The following is a 9472-nucleotide window of genomic DNA, read 5'->3' on the forward strand; positions in this document are numbered from 1 at the left end:
TAATGATGGATAAAATTTAAACATTTAACTCATTGCAATTTCATTAATCAATGAATAAGCAATCAGCAAACAAAAAAAATAGTCTTGAAAAAATTAACCGATGGGTGAATAAAATTGCAGAAGAAAAATGTTCAAAATTTACTTTCTACCTTGTAATGTAAACCATACTTTCCTTCATAACAATACGAAAAAAATCACAGGTCCCCGCAAGGAAGATTTCCAAAACCAAAAAGGTTAATCTCGATACCTCAATAACATTTTTCGTGGTTCCAGCTTTTATTTTAAGAAATAGAAGGGTGGTCCGTTGGTCGTACCCTGTCCGTTGGTGGAACATCTCCCCTACATGCACAAAATGTGTAAGGTTTGTAGGCTACCATGACGACCTTTATACAGTACACAGGCCATGCCAAACTGCAGCTTCAAATTTGACTGGAGGCAGATCTGTTAGTAGCTAAAATCGCTAGTCTACTGTAAGTTAATAGTTTCAGTATGAGTAAAAAAAGCATATCTAGGCCTACTAGGCTACTAATTGTTGTCAGGGTATGGAATGGAAGATGTTTTTTTTTCTATCCTAAAATTTTCTTCCATCGCATTTCCATTCCATCATAAAAATTTACCATTTAAAATGGATTTGTTACCTGAATCATCACTCCAGGAAGCGTCCACACACCCAAACACTCAGCAAGCACACCATACTTGCATGGAAAAAAATTCTCTCTCGCAACGGTCAGAGTTCAAGAAGCCGTCCACACACCCAAACACTCAGCAGGCACACCATACTTGCATGGAAGATACCTACCACGGAGGCGAGGGACTTACTCAGACCGAAGGGACCCACCGCGGTAGATGGTAATCTGTGGATGTAAAAAATGATGGTTATTCGCTGCCTCAAGCTTATCTGCCTGCCTCAACTTCCTTCTTGCTGATGTTGGAGCAGACTAGAATGTGGCGGGTCAAGCTCGAGAACTAGCACGTTTTGGTAGATAATTGAATTTAATTGAGTTTGTTTGTGTGTGCGTTTCTTCTTGATGCCCGCTTGAAGAAGGGCATCGGCTTGTGAAAAAAGGGCCACTGCAGTCTGACATCTCACTTGGCGGAGATGCCAGAGAGGGGCGGCCAGAGGAAGGGTAGCTTTCGCTGACCCCAGAGTCTTCTTGGAATGGGCCGCTGCAATCCTGTCATCCCAAGGCGAGTGGGACAACGGAGCGGGACGGTTAAAGATTTCCTGCTGCAATCACTCTTCCGGCATCGGGCCGTTTTAGATGAGTGATAGGGACGGGTTAAAGATGAGTTGTTACGCCCTTGGCTGTCTAGAATTTTTCAAAGATGTTCTACAATCGTACTGAGCTAATGAGACTCACTGCTGCAATCAGTCGTCCCTACCGTCGAGGACGGCTGAGAGGGGCGTTGAAGAGAGAGTCTCGACTGGTTCTTCTTTCTTCTGACCGTATGGGTAGGTTTGGAAGGAGGGGAAATGTCAGATGACAACGGAATGTCATGTTTTTGTGTTATGTCTTTTGTTTTCGTCATGATCACCCACAGGGCTTGGATGGTGGACTGTTTTGTGTTCCATATGTATGTGTTGCTAATATCCAGAGAAATATTCTTTTGGATGATGATATTCTTGGCGACATTCATCATCGTCAAAAGTATCGGGTTTTTTTTTGCTTGCCGGAGAATTGATTGTAAAGGATCATCTGGTTTGTTATTTCGATGTCTTCGTTGGATAGGTTAAAGTATTGTTGTATAAAACGCTCTCATATTCCTAACGAAAAGGAGCACTCGAAGAGGACGTGGGCCACATTGTCATCAGGTTTTCTGCTGAATTTGAAATTTGTTATTTTACCGGTTTCTAGTGATCTTTCAAATTCTCCCCATTTGTATCCTCCACAAGAAATCCGATAGGACGTGGAAGATAGGTAAGGTGGAAGGAGGAATTTGATTTCCTTGTTTTTCAGAAGAATTTCGTTCCAAGGAATCTTTTTTCCATGTTGGTCGATCTTGTAAAACTTCTTTTCATTTTGGATTTTCAGATGTGGATAAATGTTTTTTTAGGAAGTGTTTTCCCAGTTGTGTTTCAAGCCTTTGAATTTGCAAAAGGACTTAAAGATGTCTGCCTACATTTCGTTTTGGTTCGTGGCATACGGAATGCTGTTGGGAAACAAAAGAGGATTGATGAGACTCATTCTGTAACTCAAATTAAACTTGGCCCATTCGTGTCAGATTTCGCTAGCGTCTTCTCGTCGTCGTCGTCGTCTGAGCTTCTGGGGCCGAGGGTCTATCCTTTTACCACCCCAGATTCACGATGTTCCCGGACTACACTGGAAGGCTGCTAGAGAGCAGCCAGTCTTTAGTTTCATCATCCGTGACGCGCAGACCTTCCACTCCGTTAGGTGGCTTGAAGATGGTACAGTCATTGATGATGTGGTCTGCGGTCTGTTCCTCGGCACCACATTCACAGGAGGAGGAAGAAGCCATTCCCCATTGGTGCATGGTTGAGCGGAAAAGGCCGACGCCCGTACGGAGACGGTTGAGGCGCACCCACGCCTGTCTCTGTAGTGTCAGGCCGATTGGGCGTGTGTCGGCGTCGGGGATGAATGAATGGAGTCTGGTGGTGCTTGACCTCCATTCAGAATTCCATTTATGGTCCGCCCAAGTAGCCGCAGAGATGTCTTGTTCATCAGCTTCGTTGATCAGAAGTTGAGCGGCTGGCACGAATGGGTGTCTTGATTTCAGTCGGCGAGGGTGCCCGTTTGGGAAGGCAGAGATCTTGTGGTGGAGAAGATGATTAGGCTCCAGTGCCCGTTGACCGAGGGACAGAGTGGCTTCTTCGCGACGAAGCTCAGCAGGTTGGATGCCAGCGAGAATGGGGAAATTGTCCAATGGTGTGGGACGCAGGCATCCGGTCACTGTGCGCAGGGCGCTGTTTATGGCAGTGTCGATGTTGTGGCAGTGAGCACTGCGGCACCAGACAGGTGCACAGTACTCTGCTGAAGAGTAGACAAGGGCTAAGGCTGCTATTCGCAAAGTGTCAGCCCTCGCCCCCCAGCTAGAGCCTGCCAGGCGCTTCAGTAATGCAGCGCGGGATGTCAGTTTCTTGCGCAGTGACACCAAATGGTGGCGGTATGTGAGCGATCTGTCTAGTGTCACCCCAAGGTACCTTGGCTCGGGGCAGAAGGACAGAGGTTTTCCGTTGTTGTGGACATGTAGCTCACGATCAGCTTCCCGATTGTGTAGGTGGAAAGCTGCCGCCACAGTTTTGGTTTCGCTGAGTTTCAGTCGCCAGTTCTGGAGATAAGCTGAGATGGTTTGCATGTCCTGGCTCAAGGTGTCTTCTAGATTTTCCCACGACTTTGTGGAGTGGAGAATTGCCAGATCGTCCGCATAAGCGTATTTTGCGGAGACCGTGGTTGGCACGTCGTGGGTGTAGATGTTGAAAAGAAGTGGAGCCAGGACCGATCCCTGTGGGACGCCGTTTTTCAGGCGTCTCAGTCTGCTTCGCCGTGGGTTGCCGGTGGTGAGGGTGAAGCTTCGATTCCTGACAAGTTCCATAATCATATGGACCATATGTCGGTCAGGAAGCAGGCGAAGCAGCTTGTAAGTAAGGCCGCGATGCCATACGGTATCGTAGGCAGCTGTGAGATCTAGAAAGACAGCGCCGGCCTTCTTTTTTGCCTCAAAGCAGTCCTCGATGTCTTGGGTCAACAGTGTGACCTGATCTACAGTGGATTTTCCGCGCCGAAACCCAGCTTGCTCTTTTGAAAGGAGCGGGTCGATGATTGGGTTGACGCGGGCATAGATCAGTCTTTCGAGGATCTTGAAAGGAACACAGAGGAGGGATATCGGACGATAACTCCTTGGGTCCTCTGGTGGCTTGTGAGGCTTAGGGATCGCAACTACTAAAGCTCTTCTCCAATCTCCAGCGTCTTCTATTGAAAAGAGATAGCGAATTCTGTCGATGTGGATACCAGAAGAAGTTGAAAAGGATTTTGTTGTGGTCATTTGGTAGACCTTACCCCATTTTGCTTGACAAACAAATTCGTTTATTAAATCCAGTGACCACTCTCCTGGCACTGGATATAAGGTGAAGGTACACACAAGCAGCACCCCTCCATCTGCAACGAGTGCACATGTAATTGCAGAACACTCACCTCGAGAACATCCTCGAAAAGGTGCAGATGTTTGGTAAATGGATTTCCATCACCAACCCTGGGCAGGGACATTTGCCACTCTGCCAGATATGCAAAGTCCGGGGACACCTGACATCAAAATGCCCAATCAAAAGAAGAAATACCCAGGACGATCCACCTCGAGACCGGGCGTCCTAGCCGACCAGAAAGCGGGCGCCTGTGAGATCGAAACGTTCACTGAACCTGAGATTCACTGTGAGATCAAAAAACGAAGGCCGCTTACCTTGCGAGGAACCCGCAAGCCAAGTTTCGCGTTTCTCCGCTAAAAATGAGAAAAACGTACGACTCAGAGTCGTCGCCCACCAGACAACAGATCACCTGCTCTGTTTGCCGTTCCTCAGGCTTCCACTAGCCTGATTGCGGAGCTGCTCGACTAAAGTTCCGAAATAACATGGCAAAGAAGCGAAAAAATCCAACACGAGCGATGATGGCTTTATCATCCTGGGTCGCGGAGGGAAACACCTCAAAACCCGAGAGCGAAACAGCCTCTCTTCAGCTGCAGAGAAGTTGGAAAACCTCCTTTCTAACGCACTGGAGCAAGACATCGACTCTAAACGAGCCCTCAAACAAGCAGAGATCGGTATCTCAACAGTATCTCCGATGGCGACGACTCCAAAAGACCACGATGCATCCCACGCCAGCTCCAAGGATGCGCCGGTCTCAGTTGACTAAGACCACCTGTCAAACTGACTCGGAGTCCGCTTCTTTAAGGGGGTCTCTGCGGGCTGGACTTCCCGGGATCTCTCTTCACCACCGAAGTGTCTTCAGTTTGATGGATGAACTCACGGACTCAGACGACGGCCCCTTAGTCCGCACGGCCTAGTCCACTCCTTACACTTTAATCTCTTTTTTTCTCAATTTTTAATCATGTTCGCAGGTCCGGCGAGTGACGATTCGGACGCCGGACTGGGCAACCTCAAGGTTGGCTCATCACAGACGTATGAGCAGATCTTTCCAGGCTAGATTGGAAGGCAGGAAATCATCAGCCACTCAGCAGTCTCGTCGTCCAGGACTATCAAACCATGCGCACCATTCGGAGGCCGCTGGGTTAGGAAGTGGTGGAGGACATGGTCTCCGGTCTGTTCAGTAGCACCACACTCGCATTTTGATGAAGGAGCCAGGCCCCACTTGTGCATGTCTGAACAAAAGCGGCCGACGCCAGTTCGGAGGCGGTTATAGCCTGACCCACGCAAGCGTTGCGAGGGACATCCCCGGTGGACAGGGATCCGCGTCGGTATGAAATCACGGAGCGTGGAGGTGTGGTTTTGCCACTCCGTGTTCCACATGTGGTTGGTTCAGTGTTCCGCACCTAAACCAAGTTCTTCTGCTCTCTTAAGTAGTTGCTGTGCGGCATGCACAAAGGGGCATTTTGATTTCAGCCGCTGCTTTATAGGTGGTGATCGCTTGAATGCTGCATGGAGGGGATGGTCCTGGTCCAGAGCGCGGCGAGCGAGAGAAATCGTGGCTCCTTTACGTCGTAGCTCAGCGGCTTGGATGCCTGCTAAGAAGGGTAGGTTGTCCGTTGGAGTGGGGCGTAGGCATTCAGTTACAGTACGCAGTGCGTCGTTGATGGCGGTATTAATGTGGTGAGTGTGAGAACTACGACATCAGACTGATGTGCAGTACTCAGTGGCGGTGGAATAGACAAAGGCTAGGGTTGCTGTACGAAGAGTTTTGGCACCAGCTCTCCAGCCGGAACCTGCCAATCGCCTTAAAAGTGCGACGCGTGTGGATATTTTTTGCGCAGTGACTCCAAGTGCCGGCGGTACGTGAGTGACCTGTCCAGGATTATGCCGAGGTATGTAGGTTCGACTCAGTAGGGCAGGCGTTCCTCATCAATGTTGATGTTTAACTCACGTTTGTGCTTCCCGGTTGTTAAGGTGAAAGGTCGCGTGGGACGCCGTTTTTAAGTCGGCATAGTCTACTTTGACGCCGCTACCGGTTGTGAGGGTAAAACTGCAGTTTTACGCAAGTTCTATTATCATATGGACCATGTGTCTGTCAGGGAGCAGACGGAGTAACTTGCAGGTAAGGCCTCTGTGCCATACGGTATCATAGGCAGCCGTAAATCAACAATCACCGCGCCAACCTCCTTCTTAGCCGAAAAACTGTCCTCAATGTCTTGGGTCATGTGTGACCTGATCTACGGTTGATCGTCCGTGTCGGAAACCAGCTTGCTCACGGGGAGCTGCAGATCTATTATTATAGGTTCGACACGGGGATAGATGAGTCTCTCGAGGATCTTGAAGGGGGTGCAGAGCAGTGAAATCGGACGGTAGCTACTATTACAAAAGCAATCGGTTCCCAAATCAGATACAGAACAACTCCTATAAGCGACGAAGAACTCTCCAAAAGCTTCTTCAGAGCAGAAGAAAACAATTGCAAAAGCAGCTCTATTACTGAGATACACGACGCAAAAAACACAACTCTCACCAAGAAAGACGACATACTCAAAGACGTACACAGCTTCTATCACTCCTTATGGGGTGCAGAAGACAGCATCAACCCTCCAAAAACAGGACAGATACCTGAACATTCTAGGAGAGGCCAAAATTGACGAAGACATAGCTCAACAAGCGTAATACCTGATTACTCTAAAAAGTAAACACCACCATTGACTCTCTGAACAATGATTCTGCACCCGGATCCGATGGTCTCGGCGCATTGTTTTACTAAAAATACTGGCACTCCTTGAAACGCGACATTTTGGAAATGCTTACAAATTGCTATTTGAGAAAAAAATGACCCCCTCTATGAAAGAAGCAAAAATGAAGCTAATCTTTAAAAATAGAGAAAAAGAAAAACTCAAAAACTGAAGACCGATCTCTCTCCTCAACACAACTACAAGATATTGAGTAAAATCCTCTCCACAGGCTCACTCCCATGATCACAAACTTGATTTGTTCAAGTCAGAAATGTGGATTGCCAAACCGCAGAATAGAGCATGTCACAATGAAGATACAAGCCGCCCTGGAAGCATCTCAAACACAACACAGGGACTTGTACGTCATGATAACTGACTTTGAAAAAGCTTTCGATGGAGTAAGTCACTCGTTTCTCTGTGGAGTCTTGCAGAAACTCGGCGTGAAACCAATAATTATGAACTACTTGTCTTTGGTCTACAATAAAACAAAAAACAAGATAAAAATAAATGAAGCCCTAACCAAAAGAATCAACGTCAAAAGGGACATTTGACAGGGATGCCCACTCAGCATGCTTTATTTCATAATCTGTGCTGACGTGCTCACCCGTCGCATAGGAAAAAACTACTTATTAACGGATTTCGCTATTCCAAGCTGACAATTAAAATACAACAATATGAGGACGACACCACATTCATAACAAGGGACATTCTATCTATCAAAGAAAACAACAGAGAACTAGCCTTGTACGAGGCCATGTCCAGCCAGAACGTGAACCGGGCAAAAACCCAGATTCTGGCGTCCAAACCTGATCTGGCTGTTACGGACAATATCTGTACAAATCAAACGTCACATAAAACCGTTTGGGTCTACTGAATCTTGGCGTCTGACGTAATGGAATATTACTAAAAAATAAGCAAAGATTGCATCACCTTTGTCACACCTGTTGAAACATTACATCATCTTTAAATCTTGAATTACGAGATATGGTGTAAGCCAAAGCCAACAGGTGCTTGAATAGCTTCATAATGCTTATCATTATTACGTCACAGAAGATGATTACGTGCGTTTGGAATATTGCAATCTATTTTCTCATTCTTAAAATTGTTGCTTGAAAAGTTGGTCGCATATTAAAACGGTTTTGCTTGTGCTTTACCAATTAGACGAAATTTCTGTCTTTATCTCAGTAATTTGTATTGTAGTGACAAGTTTTAGTGGGTACGGTGTTTCCAAAAATTTCGACAGCCTTGAGGTTATTTTTACAGAAATACAATTCTTGAATAGACGTTTTCAGAAGAGTGTTTCTTTCGGTCATTGCATACAGACGAACGGATCCGGAAATTTATGTTACAAATTTCCCACGAAGAGAATATGGCTTACGTGACCATAAATAATAAAGACGTGTTGTTGTCAGTTGAGACAGAAGCACAAAAGAATAATAAAGACGATCTTGTTGGTTGGTAGGCTACAGAAGAACTTAAAGCACAAATAAAAATAAAGACGTGTTGTTGTCAGTTCCAGAAGCACAAAAGAAAATTAAAAGGAAAAGAACTTCAAGCTGAAAATGAAAGACGTTTCTCTGTTGGTTCTGAAGAAAATCAACATTGACATTCATTGGCAAGATAGAACAAGACAACCGATCTGTGCTTGAAGATTCAAGTGGACGAATCCAAGCAAGTTTTGTGGAACTTTCAATAGCCTAGATCGGAAGTCTCCAGAAGTGGTAGAACTTCATATAACCCTACAACTACGGTATTGTGCATTTAAATTATTTTTGTATTTTTGATGGTCTTTGCAGTTAAGTTTTTTATAACTACTGTAATATTTTGTGTCTTTGTGTACGTAAATTTTTTAATTGTTAAATTTAGCCCCAACATTTAATATGTCTACACTCGGTGGCGACAGGTACTCGACCGCCGTCGACTTGACTGAGTTTAAACCTAATGATGTTTTTTGCGGTCGGGCAGGCCATTCTGGGGAGGGACCCAGTAACGATGAGGCTAAGTCAGCTTGAGAGGCCTGGCATCTTATAAGGGATATTTTGACTCAAATTGGGTAACTTTCTGTAGCCCTAGGTTCTTTGAGTGATAAGCAGGAACTGCTAATTTTTTTATTTAATTTATCTACTTTAGAAGAGGATTTACGGCATTTCCATGCTCTTTTGCGTAAAATTTTCAACTCTGCAATTTTGGCAGAACTTCGTGATAGGGTAGATCCCGAATTTAACTCGTTAAAAAAAACTTCGAACAAAAAGTGAGTGAGTACTCCGGTATGTTGGATGCTGACATACATCCTGAGGATAGCGCCTCAAATGTAAGCACTAGGATGTCTAGGAGTTCGTCTCGGATAGTGGCACAAATTAACCTACAGCTAAGAAAAGAGGAGCTCCAGATACAAGCTGAGGCTGATGCGAGAGCTGCTAAGGCCATCGCAAGAGCTGAGGCCATACGAGCTGAAGCTGCCGCGAGAGCTGCTGAGGCCGTACGAGCAGAGACCGCCGCGAGAGCTGAGTCCGACGCGAGAGCTGCTGAGGCTGCCACGAGAGCCGAAGCGAGAGCTGCTGAGTTCGCATTCAAAGACGCTCAGTTTGAGGGCTGAACAACGTAAAGAGGTAGTTTTAGCTGAATATCGTTCTGAGTT

The sequence above is a fragment of the Aplidium turbinatum genome, chromosome 5, assembly GCF_918807975.1.
Source record: "Aplidium turbinatum chromosome 5, kaAplTurb1.1, whole genome shotgun sequence".
NCBI lineage: Eukaryota > Metazoa > Chordata > Ascidiacea > Aplousobranchia > Polyclinidae > Aplidium > Aplidium turbinatum.